The 16,182-nt window shown below is 35.2% G+C and overlaps 1 long non-coding RNA gene across 1 annotated transcript; it reads left to right on the top strand.

Annotated features, from left to right (window-relative positions):
* Positions 1 to 11,777: 11,777 nt before the first annotated feature.
* Positions 11,778 to 16,101, top strand: LOC146746643 (uncharacterized). Its single transcript, XR_014929167.1, has 3 exons — positions 11,778 to 11,828; positions 14,764 to 14,794; positions 15,638 to 16,101. It is a non-coding gene; the product is annotated as an uncharacterized LOC146746643 (long non-coding RNA).
* The last annotated feature ends 81 nt before the right edge of the window (positions 16,102 to 16,182 follow it).

The following is a 16,182-nucleotide window of genomic DNA, read 5'->3' on the forward strand; positions in this document are numbered from 1 at the left end:
TGCCTTCAATATAGTGTTTGTTCCATGTTTGTACATGGGATAGCGCTTGAGATATTAGAGACATGCATATTAAATGAGTTCTATGACCATATATGGTCAACGGATATGTTGGCCAATTCTCTTTGCTATTGCCTTCAATATAGCATTGGTACCATGTTTATACATGCAATAGTGCTTGAGATATTGGAGACATGCATATTTAATGAGTTATATGACCATATATGGCAATTGAACATGTTGACAATTTCTCTTGTCCAAAGCCTTCAATATAGCAATGGTTCCATGTCTGTATGTGCAATAGTGCCTGAGATATTATAGATATACATATTAAATGAGTTCTATGACCATATATGGCCATCGAATGTGTTGGTCAATTCTCTTGTCCAATGTCTTCAATATAGGTTTGGGTACATGTCTATATCTTTAAAAGTGTTCGAGATATTATGGATATGCATATTTAATGAGTTCTATGACCATATATGGTCATCGAATATGTTGGTCAATTCTTTTGTCAAATGTCTTCAATATAGCGTTGGTTCCATGTTTGTACTTGCAATAATGCCTGAGATATTAGAGACACGCATATTTAATGAGTTCTATGACCATATATGGTCACACACTATGTTGATCAATTCTTTTGTCCAATGTCTTCAATATAGCGTTGGTTCCATCTTTGTACTTGCAATAATGCCTGAGATATTAGAGACATGCATATTTAATGAGTTGCATGACCATATATGGTCATCCAATATTTTGGCCAATTCTCTTGTCCGTTGCCTTCAATATACAGTTAGTTCCATGTTTGTACATGCAATAGTTTTTGAGATACAAGAGACATGCATATTTAATGAGTTTCAAGATGGCGGCCGAACCACGTGACTAATCGAAAATCTGTTTCAGTCACTTTTAATGGCATGGCATGTAGAAGGTATATACAAATTTTCAGGCAAAACGGTCCAGCCGTTTCAGAGAAGAAGTCGTTTGAAGTTGGCGGAAGAATAATAATAATAATAAATATAGCTGCATAGCAGCGATGACGGGTTTCGAGCCTGCGTGGCTCATGACAAATTGCACTTGCTCGATGTGATTATTTGACTAACGTTTCATGTCTAGAATGCAAGATAGCAGACAAACTACACAACATATGGATTTGATTTCACAGGAATATGATAAACTTAATGCAAGGACAAATAGTTCATGAGTTATAGAACTTTTTCTCTTTTACTAAATCCAAGATGGCTGCCAAAGGAAGCCATTTTTAAAAATCTACTTCAGTAACTTTGTAGAGCTATCAACAGAGATACTATATGCTAAATTGCTTTTCAAACAAGCAAGCAGTTTTTAACAAGATATTTTTTTGAGGTTTTTTGAATTTTTGTGATAAATTCAACATGGCCGCCAAAACCACTTGAATCATGGGAAATATTTCCATGAACACATAATCATCTCATTGAGCGGATGTTGTATGCCAAGTTTTGTTTAAATCTGGCAAATCGTTCATAAGTTATAGTGTACTTTCACTTTTTACTAAATCCAAGATGGCTGCCAAAGGAAGCCATTTTTCAAAAATCTGCTTCAGTCACTTTGTGAAGCTATCAACAGAGATACTATATGCCGAATTGTTTTTCAAACAAGCAAGCAGTTTTTAAGAAGATAATTTTTTGAGTTTTTTGGCATTTTTGTGATAAATTCAACATGGCCGCCAAAACCACTTGAATCATGGGAAATATTTTTATGAACACATAATCATCTTATTGAAGGGATGTTGTATGCCAACTTTGGTTTAAATCTGGCAAATTGTTCATGAGTTATAGCGTACTTTCACTTTTTACTAAATCCAAGATGGCTGCCAAAGGAAGCCATTTTTCAAAAATCTGCTTCAGTCACTTTGTGAAGCTATCAACAGAGATACTATATGCCGAATTGTTTTTCAAACAAGCAAGCAGTTTTTAAGAAGATAATTTTTTGAGTTTTTTGGCATTTTTGTGATAAATTCAACATGGCCGCCAAAACCACTTGAATCATGGGAAATATTTTCATAAACACATAACCATCTTATTGAACGGATGTTGTATGCCAAGTTTTGTTTAAATCTGGCAAATTGTTCATAAGTTATAGCGTAATTTCACTTTTCACTAAATCCAAGATGGCTGCCAAAGAAAGCCATTTTTCAAAAATCTGCTTCAGTAACTTTGTAGAGCTATCAACAGAGATACTATATGCTAAATTGATTGTCAAACAAACAAGCAGTTTTTAAGAAGATAATTTTTTGAGGTTTTTTGCAATTTTTTGATAAATTCAATATGGCCGCCAAAACCACTTGAATCATGGGAAATATTTTTATGAACACATAATCATCTTATTGAAGGGATGTTGTATGCCAACTTTGGTTTAAATCTGGCAAATTGTTCATGAGTTATAGCGTACTTTCACTTTTTATTAAATCCAAGATGGCTGCCAAAGGAAGCCATTTTTCAAAAATCTGCTTCAGTCACTTTGTAGAGCTATGGCCATAGGTGCTGCAAAGCAAATGTATAATCACATGAATGAGCCATTTTTGAGAAGAAGATTTTAAAAGTTTTTTGTCAATTTTCGGAAAATCCAATATGGCGGCCAAGGTCACATGACCGCTAAAGATTTTATTGCTGATATTTGCTAGACATGAGCCAATGATGCCACACAAAAAAAAACGGAAGTTCCTAGACCCTCAGAAAGTGGTGCAATTGAGCACTTCCGGTTTGTGTTCTACCCAAGATGGCGGCCAGGTCATGTGACCTACATGGCTGGTTTTGGGGTATGCACCACAACTCATCGCCCTTTATCTGCATGCTAAATGGCAAATCAATCGCTGCATTATTTTTCAAGTTACAGTGGTTACAAAAAACGGCGGAAAAATAATAATAATAAACATAGCAATTACAATAGGGTTTCGCCCCATAGGGCTCGAAACCCTAATAAATATAGCTGCATAGCAGCGATGACGGGTTTCAAGCCTGCGTGGCTCATGACAAATTGCACTTGCTCGATGTGATTATTTGACGAACGTTTCATGTCTAGAATGCAAGATAGCAGACAAACTACACAACATATGGATTTGATTTCACAGGAATGTGATAAACTTAATGCAAGGACAAATAGTTCATGAGTTATAGAACTTTTTCTCTTTTACTAAATCCAAGATGGCTGCCAAAGGAAGCCATTTTTAAAAGTCTACTTCAGTAACTTTGTAGAGCTATCAACAGAGATACTATATGCTAAATTGATTGTCAAACAAACAAGCTGTTTTTAAGAAGATAATTTTTTGAGGTTTTTTGCAATTTTTTGATAAATTCAATATGGCCGCCCAAAACCACTTGAATCATGGGAAATATTTTTATGAACACATAATCATCTTATTGAAGGGATGTTGTATGCCAACTTTGGTTTAAATCTGGCAAATTGTTCATGAGTTATAGCGTACTTTCACTTTTTACTAAATCCAAGATGGCTGCCAAAGGAAGCCATTTTTCAAAAATCTGCTTCAGTCACTTTGTGAAGCTATCAACAGAGATACTATATGCCGAATTGTTTTTCAAACAAGCAAGCAGTTTTTAAGAAGATAATTTTTTGAGTTTTTTGGCATTTTTGTGATAAATTCAACATGGCCGCCAAAAACACTTGAATCATGGGAAATATATTTATGAACACATAATCATCTTATTGAAGGGATGTTGTATGCCAACTTTGGTTTAAATCTGGCAAATTGTTCATGAGTTATAGCGTACTTTCACTTTTTACTAAATCCAAGATGGCTGCCAAAGGAAGCCATTTTTCGAAAATCTGCTTTAGTAACTTTGTAGAGCTATCGACAGAGATACTATATGCTGAATTGCTTTTCAAACAAGGAAGCAGTTTTTAACAAGATAATTTTTTGAGGTTTTTTGAATTTTTGTGATAAATTCAACATGGCCGCCAAAACCACTTGAATCATGGGAAATATTTCCATGAACACATAATCATCTCATTGAGCGGATGTTGTATGCCAAGTTTTGTTTAAATCTGGCAAATCGTTCATAAGTTATAGTGTACTTTCACTTTTTACTAAATCCAAGATGGCTGCCAAAAGAAGCCATTTTTCGAAAATATGCTACAGTAACTTTGTAGAGCTATCAACAGAGATACTATATGCTAAATTGATTGTCAAACAAACAAGCAGTTTTTAAGAAGATAATTTTTTGAGGTTTTTTGCAATTTTTTGATAAATTCAATATGGCCGCCAAAACCACTTGAATCATGGGAAATATTTTTATGAACACATGATCATCTTATTGAAGGGATGTTGTATGCCAACTTTGGTTTAAATCTGGCAAATTGTTCATAAGTTATAGCGTACTTTCACTTTTTACTAAATCCAAGATGGCTGCCAAAGGAAGCCATTTTTCAAAAATCTGCTTCAGTCACTTTGTAGAGCTATGGCCATAGGTGCTGCAAAGCAAATGTATAATCACATGAATGAGCCATTTTCGAGAAGAAGATTTTAAAAGTTTTTTGTCAATTTTCGGAAAATCCAATATGGCGGCCAAGGTCACATGACCGCTAAAGATTTTATTGCTGATATTTGCTAGACATGAGCAAATGATGCCACACAAAAAAACCGGAAGTTCCTAGACCCTCAGAAAGTGGTGCAATTGAGTACTTCCGGTCTGTGTTCTACCTAAGATGGCGGCCAGGTCAGGTGACCTACATAGCTGGTTTTGGGATATGCACCACAACTCATGGCCCTTTATCAGAATGCGAAATGGCAAGTCAATCGCAGCATTATTTTTCAAGTTACAGTGGTTACAAAAAACGGCGGAAAAATAATAAATATAGCTGCATAGCAGCGATGACGGGTTTCGAGCCTGCGTGGCTCATGGCAAATTGCACTTGCTCGATGTGATTATTTGACGAATGTTTCTTGTCTAGAATGAAAGATAGCAGACAAACTACACAACATATGGATTTGATTTCCCAGGAATATGATAAACTTAATGCAAGGAGAAATAGTTCATGAGTTATAGAACTTTTTCTCTTTTACTAAATCCAAGATGGCTGGTAAAGGAAGCCATTTTTCGATAATCTACTTTAGTAACTTTGTAGAGCTATCAACAGAGATACTATATGCTAAATTGCTTTTCAAACAAGGAAGCAGTTTTTAACAAGATAATTTTGTGAGGTTTTTTGAATTTTTGTGATAAATTCAACATGGCCGCCAAAACCACTTGAATCATGGGGAATATTTTCATGAACACATAATCATCTCCTTGAGCGGATGTTGTATGCCAAGTTTTGTTTAAATCTGGCAAATCGTTCATAAGTTATAGCATACTTTCACTTTTTTACTAAATCCAAGATGGCTGCCAAAGGAAGCCATTTTTCGAAAATCGGCTTCAGTAACTTTGTAGAGCTATCAACAGAGATACTATATGCTAAATAGATTGTCAAACAAACAAGCAGTTTTTAAGATAATAATTTCTTGAGGTTTTTGGCATTTTTGTGATAAATTCAAGATGGCCGCCAAAACCACTTGAGTCATGGGAAATATTTTTATGAACACATAATCATCTTATTGAGTGGATGTTGTATGCCAAGTTTTATCGAAATCTGGAAAATTGTTCATAATTTATAGCGTAATTTCACTTTTCACTAAATCCAAGATGGCTGCCAAAGGAAGCCATTTTTCTAAAATCTGCTTTAGTACCTTTGTAGAGCTATCAACAGAGATACTATATGCTAAATTGATTGTCAACCAAGCAAGCAGTTTTTAAGAAGATAATTTTTTGAGTTTTTTTGAATTTTTTGATAAATTCAATATGGCCGCCAAAACCACTTGAATCATGGGAAATATTTTTATGAACATATAATCATCTTATCGAAGGGATGTTGTATGCCAACTTTGGTTTAAATCTGGCAAATTGTTCATGAGTTATAGCGTACTTTCACTTTTTACTAAATCCAAGATGGCTGCCAAAGGAAGCCATTTTTCAAAAATCTGCTTCAGTCACTTTGTAGAGCTATGGCCATAGGTGCTGCAAAGCAAATGTCTAATCACATGAACGAGCCATTTTTGAGAAGAAGATTTTAAAATTTTTTTGTCAATTTTCACAAAATCCAATATGGCGGCCAAGGTCACATGACCGCTAAAGATTTTATTGCTGATATTTGCTAGACATGAGCCAATGATGCCACACAAAAAAACCGGAAGTTCCTAGACCCTCAGAAAGTGGTGCAATTAAGCACTTCCGGTTTGTGTTCTATCTAAGATGGCGGCCAGGTCATGTGACCTACATAGCTGGTTTTGGGGTATGCACCACAACTCATGGTCCTTTATCAGCATGCAAAATGGCAAACCAATCGCAGCATTATTTTTCAAGTTACAGAACTTACAAAAAACGGCGGAAGAATAATAATAATAATAATAATAATAATAATAATCAAAGCAATTACAATAGGGTTTCGCCCCATAGGGCTCGAAACCCTAATAATAAATATAGCTGCATAGCAGCGATGACGGGTTTCGAGCCTGCGTGGCTCATGACAAATTGCACTTGCTCGATGTGATTATTTGACGAACGTTTCATGTCTAGAATGCAAGATAGCAGACAAACTACACAACATATGGATTTGATTTCACAGGAATGTGATAAACTTAATGCAAGGACAAATAGTTCATGAGTTATAGAACTTTTTCTCTTTTACTAAATCCAAGATGGCTGCCAAAGGAAGCCATTTTTAAAAGTCTACTTCAGTAACTTTGTAGAGCTATCAACAGAGATACTATATGCTAAATTGATTGTCAAACAAACAAGCTGTTTTTAAGAAGATAATTTTTTGAGGTTTTTTGCAATTTTTTGATAAATTCAATATGGCCGCCCAAAACCACTTGAATCATGGGAAATATTTTTATGAACACATAATCATCTTATTGAAGGGATGTTGTATGCCAACTTTGGTTTAAATCTGGCAAATTGTTCATGAGTTATAGCGTACTTTCACTTTTTACTAAATCCAAGATGGCTGCCAAAGGAAGCCATTTTTCAAAAATCTGCTTCAGTCACTTTGTGAAGCTATCAACAGAGATACTATATGCCGAATTGTTTTTCAAACAAGCAAGCAGTTTTTAAGAAGATAATTTTTTGAGTTTTTTGGCATTTTTGTGATAAATTCAACATGGCCGCCAAAAACACTTGAATCATGGGAAATATTTTTATGAACACATAATCATCTTATTGAAGGGATGTTGTATGCCAACTTTGGTTTAAATCTGGCAAATTGTTCATGAGTTATAGCGTACTTTCACTTTTTACTAAATCCAAGATGGCTGCCAAAGGAAGCCATTTTTCGAAAATCTGCTTTAGTAACTTTGTAGAGCTATCGACAGAGATACTATATGCTGAATTGCTTTTCAAACAAGGAAGCAGTTTTTAACAAGATAATTTTTTGAGGTTTTTTGAATTTTTGTGATAAATTCAACATGGCCGCCAAAACCACTTGAATCATGGGAAATATTTCCATGAACACATAATCATCTCATTGAGCGGATGTTGTATGCCAAGTTTTGTTTAAATCTGGCAAATCGTTCATAAGTTATAGTGTACTTTCACTTTTTACTAAATCCAAGATGGCTGCCAAAAGAAGCCATTTTTCGAAAATATGCTACAGTAACTTTGTAGAGCTATCAACAGAGATACTATATGCTAAATTGATTGTCAAACAAACAAGCAGTTTTTAAGAAGATAATTTTTTGAGGTTTTTTGCAATTTTTTGATAAATTCAATATGGCCGCCAAAACCACTTGAATCATGGGAAATATTTTTATGAACACATGATCATCTTATTGAAGGGATGTTGTATGCCAACTTTGGTTTAAATCTGGCAAATTGTTCATAAGTTATAGCGTACTTTCACTTTTTACTAAATCCAAGATGGCTGCCAAAGGAAGCCATTTTTCAAAAATCTGCTTCAGTCACTTTGTAGAGCTATGGCCATAGGTGCTGCAAAGCAAATGTATAATCACATGAATGAGCCATTTTCGAGAAGAAGATTTTAAAAGTTTTTTGTCAATTTTCGGAAAATCCAATATGGCGGCCAAGGTCACATGACCGCTAAAGATTTTATTGCTTATATTTGCTAGACATGAGCAAATGATGCCACACAAAAAAACCGGAAGTTCCTAGACCCTCAGAAAGTGGTGCAATTGAGTACTTCCGGTCTGTGTTCTACCTAAGATGGCGGCCAGGTCAGGTGACCTACATAGCTGGTTTTGGGATATGCACCACAACTCATGGCCCTTTATCAGAATGCGAAATGGCAAGTCAATCGCAGCATTATTTTTCAAGTTACAGTGGTTACAAAAAACGGCGGAAAAATAATAATAATAATAATAAACATAGCAATTACAATAGGGTTTCGCCCCATAGGGCTCGAAACCCTAAATATAGCTGCATAGCAGCGATGACGGGTTTCGAGCCTGCGTGGCTCATGACAAATTGCACTTGCTCGATGTGATTATTTGACGAACGTTTCATGTCTAGAATGCAAGATAGCAGACAAACTACACAACATATGGATTTGATTTCACAGGAATATGATAAACTTAATGCAAGGACAAATAGTTCATGAGTTATAGAATTTTTTCTCTTTTACTAAATCCAAGATGGCTGCCAAAGGAAGCCATTTTTAAAAATCTACTTCAGTAACTTTGTAGAGCTATCAACAGAGATACTATATGCTAAATTGCTTTTCAAACAAGCAAGCAGTTTTAAACAAGATATTTTTTTGAGGTTTTTTGAATTTTTGTGATAAATTCAACATGGCCGCCAAAACCACTTGAATCATGGGAAATATTTCCATGAACACATAATCATCTCATTGAGCGGATGTTGTATGCCAAGTTTTGTTTAAATCTGGCAAATCGTTCATAAGTTATAGTGTACTTTCACTTTTTACTAAATCCAAGATGGCTGCCAAAAGAAGCCATTTTTCGAAAATCTGCTTCAGTAACTTTGTAGAGCTATCGACAGAGATACAATATGCTGAATTGCTTTTCAAACAAGGAAGCAGTTTTTAACAAGATAATTTTTTGAGGTTTTTAGAATTTTTGTGATAAATTCAACATGGCCGCCAAAACCACTTGAATCATGGGAAATATTTCCATGAACACATAATCATCTTATTGAGCGGATGTTGTATGCCAAGTTTTGTTTAAATCTGGCAAATCGTTCATAAGTTATAGTGTACTTTCACTTTTTACTAAATCCAAGATGGCTGCCAAAAGAAGCCATTTTTCGAAAATCTGCTACAGTTACTTTGTAGAGCTATCAACAGAGATACTATATGCTGAATTGATTGTCAAACAAACAAGCAGTTTTTAAGAAGATAATTTTTTGAGGTTTTTTGCAATTTTTTGATAAATTCAATATGGCCGCCAAAACCACTTGAATCATGGGAAATATTTTTATGAACACATAATCATCTTATGGAAGGAATGTTGTATGCCAACTTTGGTTTAAATCTGGCAAATTGTTCATGAGTTATAGCGTACTTTCACTTTTTATTAAATCCAAGATGGCTGCCAAAGGAAGCCATTTTTCAAAAATCTGCTTCAGTCACTTTGTAGGGCTATGGCCATAGGTGCTGCAAAGCAAATGTATAATCACATGAATGAGCCATTTTTGAGAAGAAGATTTTAAAAGTTTTTTATCAATTTTCGGAAAATCCAATATGGCGGCCAAGGTCACATGACCGCTAAAGATTTTATTGCTGATATTTGCTAGACATGAGCCAATGATGCCACACAAAAAAACCGGAAGTTCCTAGACCCTCAGAAAGTGGTGCAATTGAGCACTTCCGGTTTGTGTTCTACCTAAGATGGCGGCCAGGTCATGTGACCTACATGGCTGGTTTTGGGGTATGCACCACAACTCATCGCCCTTTATCAGCCTGCAAAATGGCAAATCAATCGCTGCATTATTTTTCAAGTTACAGTGGTTACAAAAAACGGCGGAAAAATAATAATAATAAACATAGCAATTACAATAGGGTTTCGCCCCATAGGGCTCGAAACCCTAATAATAAACATAGCAATTACAATAGGGTTTCGCCCCATAGGGCTCGAAACCCTAATAATAATAATAATAATAATAATAATAAACATAACAAAAACAATAGGCTTTCAAGCCTGAAGGGACTTGAAAGCCTAATAAACATAGCAATTACAATAGGGTTTCGCCCCATAGGGCTCGAAACCCTAAATATAGCTGCATAGCAGCGATGACGGGTTTCGAGCCTGCGTGGCTCATGACAAATTGCACTTGCTCGATGTGATTATTTGACGAACGTTTCATGTCTAGAATGCAAGATAGCAGACAAACTACACAACATATGGATTTCTGACGGCGGGTATTTGGCAAGTAAAAGTAATAGCGAGAATGGCAGTGTTATTTACATAATAGTCGTGAAAACAACGTTGAATATTGAAAGACAAAGGAGAACATAGAGACCGACAAGTGTTCGACGTAAGGCTGGGGAATTCAGTTTAAACGGATATCAATGATGACGTTAACCGTTACATGTTTAGTGACTTTCAAATCAGGGGCGACAGTCTTAGTACAAATACATTCATAACGAAATATGTGAGGAAAATGAAGGCACAATAACCTTGCAAATTAGTCGCAACTATGAAGAAAATAGTGAAGTGTTCGTAATAAAGTAGGAAAATGAAAATGGTGTTTGAGTGGCGTTAATAAAAATAAATAAATAAAGGGTTGTTTATAATTTGGTAGTTGTCCATAGCTCTTTATGGTAGTATTGAAAATATACTTGTAAAATGACTTTTTCTGCAGTTTACTGTTTGGCATAGTAATTTAAATCATGCACGTTGTTTTCTGGCTGGTTTACATAGCGGCGATGGCAGTGATTTCAGTATACAGTTTCTTTCTTAATTGGATTGATTAATTTCTTGTAATTCATTAATCCGGCAATGCGTGTATTTAAATAACAAGGTTCACTACACCGTCAGGATGTTTTCATTTGAAATAACCTGAAAACATTTCAAATAATAAAATATAACGCATGTCACTCAGCTTAAAATATGAGGCTTCATTGCAGAAATGTATCATTAAGAAGCTACTGCAGCCTGGTTGCAATAGAGGGCGCACATTATACTAGAAGTGCATGTAACCATGGAACTTACAAAATGGAACCTACAGTCGTTTTTGAAACTGTTAATTGTAGCAGCATAGACAAAACATTTTCAATATTTTCTTGTACATGTGCCACAGTTGTCGCATTCTATCTTGTACTTGGTTTAATAACTTATAATATGTTGTAAATTTATGTTGTCAATATGATACCAGAGACGTCTAAGTTATGTCAAGATCTGGTTATAAAATTTATATGTATAATATTTCGTTTACATCTGTATGGGCGAATCCCGGGACAGAGTATGCCCGGTATAAACTCTCATATAACAGTTACCAAAAAAAAAAAACGACGGTCTCGCAGTGACAGACGCGTACTTTAATTTTGATCAATTCACAACACATTTTTGCACTTGCACAGATTAAAATAAAGGCATACAATTTCAACAAATCAATCTGAGAACAACAAGGTGTGTAATAATCGTGTGATCTGATCTCGTAAATTTTATTGGACTACTAATTACTAGTATAACCATGGAACTGGTTTATTGTTCAATGGTATAACTAAGAATGTTGGACTTGGACAACGGCCCGTCTCTCAGGCCGTGACTGTGAAAACTATATAGCGCCACCAGACGGTCGAAGTTTATATGCTGCGCTTTCGTTTAGGTGAGTACATGTTTATTTTATGATCGGAGATTCAAATGTTGAATATTGATAATATATGACAATTTATGTAACTATAAGTGAACATATCCGAAATGTAAAGGTCTAGTTGTCGCATTCTCAAGTCCGGTTTTCGGTGTAAGATATTAAATGTGATAAATTTTGTGCATTTTCTAGTCATTTATCGTGTAAAACAATCATGGCGTCGCCCAGTCATGTCGACCGGAAGTGCGTGCACCGTGTTCAACTCTTGAAAACATTGCACATGTTAATCAATATGGCAATTTAGAAAGTCACAGACGTGTCATTTGAGCGTCACAAACAAACAAAGACATTATTTAACAGCTCTAATGGGTGAAATAATTGAACAATGGCGCTATTTTATAGTGTCGATTATTTAGAAAGGTCAAACGTCAATTCCCAAAACTAGCAATGTATGGGGGTAACCCGAATCTCAGGCCCCGGCCAATGAGTTATTAATTTACATGTTTTTCTCGCAAATGTTTATATATTTAACGCCACTCGCCAATGTACGTAAAACGCGGAAGTGAATTGGCCGATAAGTTACCATGACTCGACAGTAATACAGAGACATTTCGCGATGGGCGTCTTTCGTGGTCAGTAATATTTACGAAAAAATCTTTGTTCACTGTTTTATAAACTGGCTTGGCAGTTCTCATCACCAAATAAACAATGTCACAGCCTTTCGGCCACTTTTCCAACAAATCCAAAATCACTTGATAATTTTGTTCACTTAACATTTGTACTATGATTACTTTTGAAGTTTCGATAATTTTAATGCATACTTGTACACCCACAAAAATACCCTCAGGATAAGAGAATTTAGTATATAGCCTTGACAAAAAAGCATTATTTTTCCTTGTCTTAATATTGAATTTTTTTTTGATCTGTGTAACTTTATGTGGAAATCCTAATAAGATTTAATGTACAGTTCACAACTGACAGTTTTGCAATATTAGAGGTTGTGAACTTGTCCATAGAGGCTGCAAACTGCAATTTTTTTTATAAAGATTGTGTTCACTGACATTTATTTTGTATGTTTTTCTTATTGGTGTGACTACAGTGACTGTGTAGTGTACTCGGCAGTTTTTTTTTTGTCTTTTGTTGTCAGTTGTTTGTTTTGTGTTCTTGGAGTTTTGTACAAAAATCAATGGTTAAATAAGTATATTATTTCCACTTTGCAGTATATCGTAGACAGTACTTGTATACTTTGTTTTCCATCATAAATATCGAATTGTTCGGAAGCATGAGATTGTAATGTAAATTTAGTTCATTAATGTTGTACGATGACGCTTTCTCTGGGGCCTTCTGAGTCCAGGCCTGTTTACTTACTTGTTGTCAGTGTCTGACTGGTATATACAAAATACGACCAAGTAAACGTCAGAATATTAAAAAAAGAAACCTAAAAATCAGTTGCCCATGCCCAAAGAGCCGCAAAAGCAAAACACTCTGTCAACCGACTGCATCCAAAGCAGCGATATGATTTCAAACATCGAAATTGAGAAACGCAAGTGTAGACATATAGCTAAGAAATAAACACATCTATCCCGGCCAGCAATCGAATCATCAATCGTTATGAGTGATGTAACTGGTATTTCCGTGAATGTTGTCAAATTCGTGAGTGTGCGTATTTCGTACAGTGCTGTGAACATTGCTACAATCAAAGACGCGCAGAACAGGAAGTCCATTCTGTGCTAGTACCATTGCCAATTTTTGGACAGAAGAGGACTATTTATACAGGGGGACGCTCCAGTAAGAAATTGTTAAAATTGCCCAATTGGCATATCAAAATCTTGTATTGAAACAGAACATATTTTATATTCTCTAAAAATAACATTATGTCTCTAGACTCACAACGAACCCAAAACAAAGGAAACATTCCGATCCAAACAACCTGCGTCCTTGAAAATGAGTCTTATCGCCATTGCGTTTCTGAGCAAAAATATGTTGATGCCAAAAATGACCGATTTTCGCCAAATCTTCTATGATTTTTTGATAATATCATTAATTCAGTCCAGCGGTTAGATAGGTTATTCATTAGAGACGCTCGTGAAACAAAATTGATGAGGTAAATCACTCTGGCGACAAAAAAAATTGGCGATAAAAGCCAAGGGGATGAGGGACTGAATTTCAAAGAACATATTTTATATGTATGCCATTCAATTTGGCCTGAGCCAGAGATTGGCTAGTGGTGTTAAATATATTAAAATATGTGAGAAAAGCATGTAAATGGCTCATTGGCCAGGGGGCCATTCAATTTGGCCGGGGGCCAGAGATTCAGGGTTACCCCAATGTTTGTGTTAACAATTTCAAAACCTGGAGTCATCCAGTTCTTTGCACATGTGTTTTTTACCAAATTTTCTTGCTGGTCCTTAATTGCTATTTTTGTTACTTGTGGGTATGTTGCATTGATATTTCAATCGTCTTGTGTGTACTATCTAATGGTTGATTTTGAGCCTATTGCTTGGATACCATTCATATAGGTACCTCAGGTATACCTATCTGAGATTTGTTCAATTCATGATGATATCTAATTTTGAACAGCTAACATCGGGGCTATCTCAGCTGACAGGCTGCTTGTTTTATTTTGTATTGTGACCTTTGACCTATAGTACTAACTGCATGTTGCGGTTTCAGCCACTGGTCAAGTTAATGACCCTTTGTCAATAATCATTGGTTGTAATGATTTGCTATTTCACGTTTCCTGAAATCAACCTGAATCAATTAACAGGGCAAACAATTTTGTAAATAATTTGTAGCGAAGAGTGAATAGTTTAGTGAATAGTGATTGGTTTGCCATTTACAGTACTGTAAATGTATTAATACCAAAAATTGCTGTGTTGACCGTCACATTACTATAATAATTGTAAATTCACTATGTTGCATAATTTAACAGTTCTCTATATTTCACTTGCAGTCTATAACAATCTATTCCTGTATATTGAAAGGTAAGATATGTCTAGGCATGAAAGTTGAATTTGTTATGATCTATACCTTATATAGTTTTAATTTGGTTAAAAATTATGTATCAAACATGTGCACATTTTGTTAGCCGTTAATAATGAAGTGTGAACTCTGGATATATGCTTATATACTGCTCAGTATGTATTGATATTTATACACATTATTACTGCATGTCAGCATTATGGTAAAATATATCCAAGTTCACATGGTTTGTGGGAGTTAATGCTATATGTAGATCATTTTGTCACTCAACTGGGGAATTGATATATATATGTGTCAATCTTTCTAGCCTATGCATACATATCTGGACCAATCAGGTTTTTAGTTTAGTAATTCAATAGACATTCTAAGCAGTAAATAAAGTTTTATAGTGTTCTAATTCAAGACACCTGTATGTCTACAATTTTTAGGTAACATATTTTTGAAATCAACCATTTTTTACAACCAGATCTCATTCACACAAACACTTTGATCATGTTTGAACATGTTTAGAGGTAGATATGAGTGTATGTTTAGCTCTTTATTAACAACTGTATAAACTTCAAAAATCATAAACACAGACATCAGACCTATGTACATGCATTTGTGTGATGATCCAATTCAAGACAGCCGTGTGGTATTTAACTGTGAAGGAAAAAACTCACAATGCAAGTTTGCAATTTATCTCACTGTTTTGCTTGCAAATTAGCAGTATTGCTAATGAAATTGACACAGGTAGCATCTGTATTTTAATAACAATGTACCTATCTCTTGTAAGTAAAAAACAGTGCTCAATTTAGCAAATATATTAAATAAATCACTTGTATTTTGACAATTGTATCTTTCAGATGCCTCGAAAGAAAGGTTGGAAGAAAGGTGAAGCTCTAAAGAAGAGGTTGGCCTTGGGTAGAAACCCACCAACCAATGTCCTTCGGGATCAAAGCGATACTGTCCTTCGGGATCAAAGCGATACTGTCCTTCGGGATCATAATAAATCAGAAAGTATTGTCCTTCGGGATCATAATGAATCAGAAAGTATTGTCCTTCGGGATCATAATGAATCAGAAAGTATTGTCCTTCGGGATCATAGCAATACTGTCCTTCGGGATCATAGCAATACTGTCCTTCGGGATCATAGCAATACTGTCCTTCGGGATCATAGCAATACTGTCCTTCGGGATCATAATGAATCAGAAAGTATTGTCCTTCAGGATCAGAATGAATCTGTAAGTATTATCTTTCGGGATCAGAACGAGTCGCAAATTAGTGCTGGAAGTATTTTTAATAAAGTACATGATGAAGAAACAAATAATGTTGCAGAGAGTTTCTCATTAGAGCAATTTAATTTGTTAAATGATTCAGTTGGAAATGTTAATGATCAGACAACAGGTAA

This window comes from Saccoglossus kowalevskii, chromosome 4 (genome assembly GCF_978046115.1).
Source record: "Saccoglossus kowalevskii chromosome 4, keSacKowa6.1, whole genome shotgun sequence".
NCBI lineage: Eukaryota > Metazoa > Hemichordata > Enteropneusta > Harrimaniidae > Saccoglossus > Saccoglossus kowalevskii.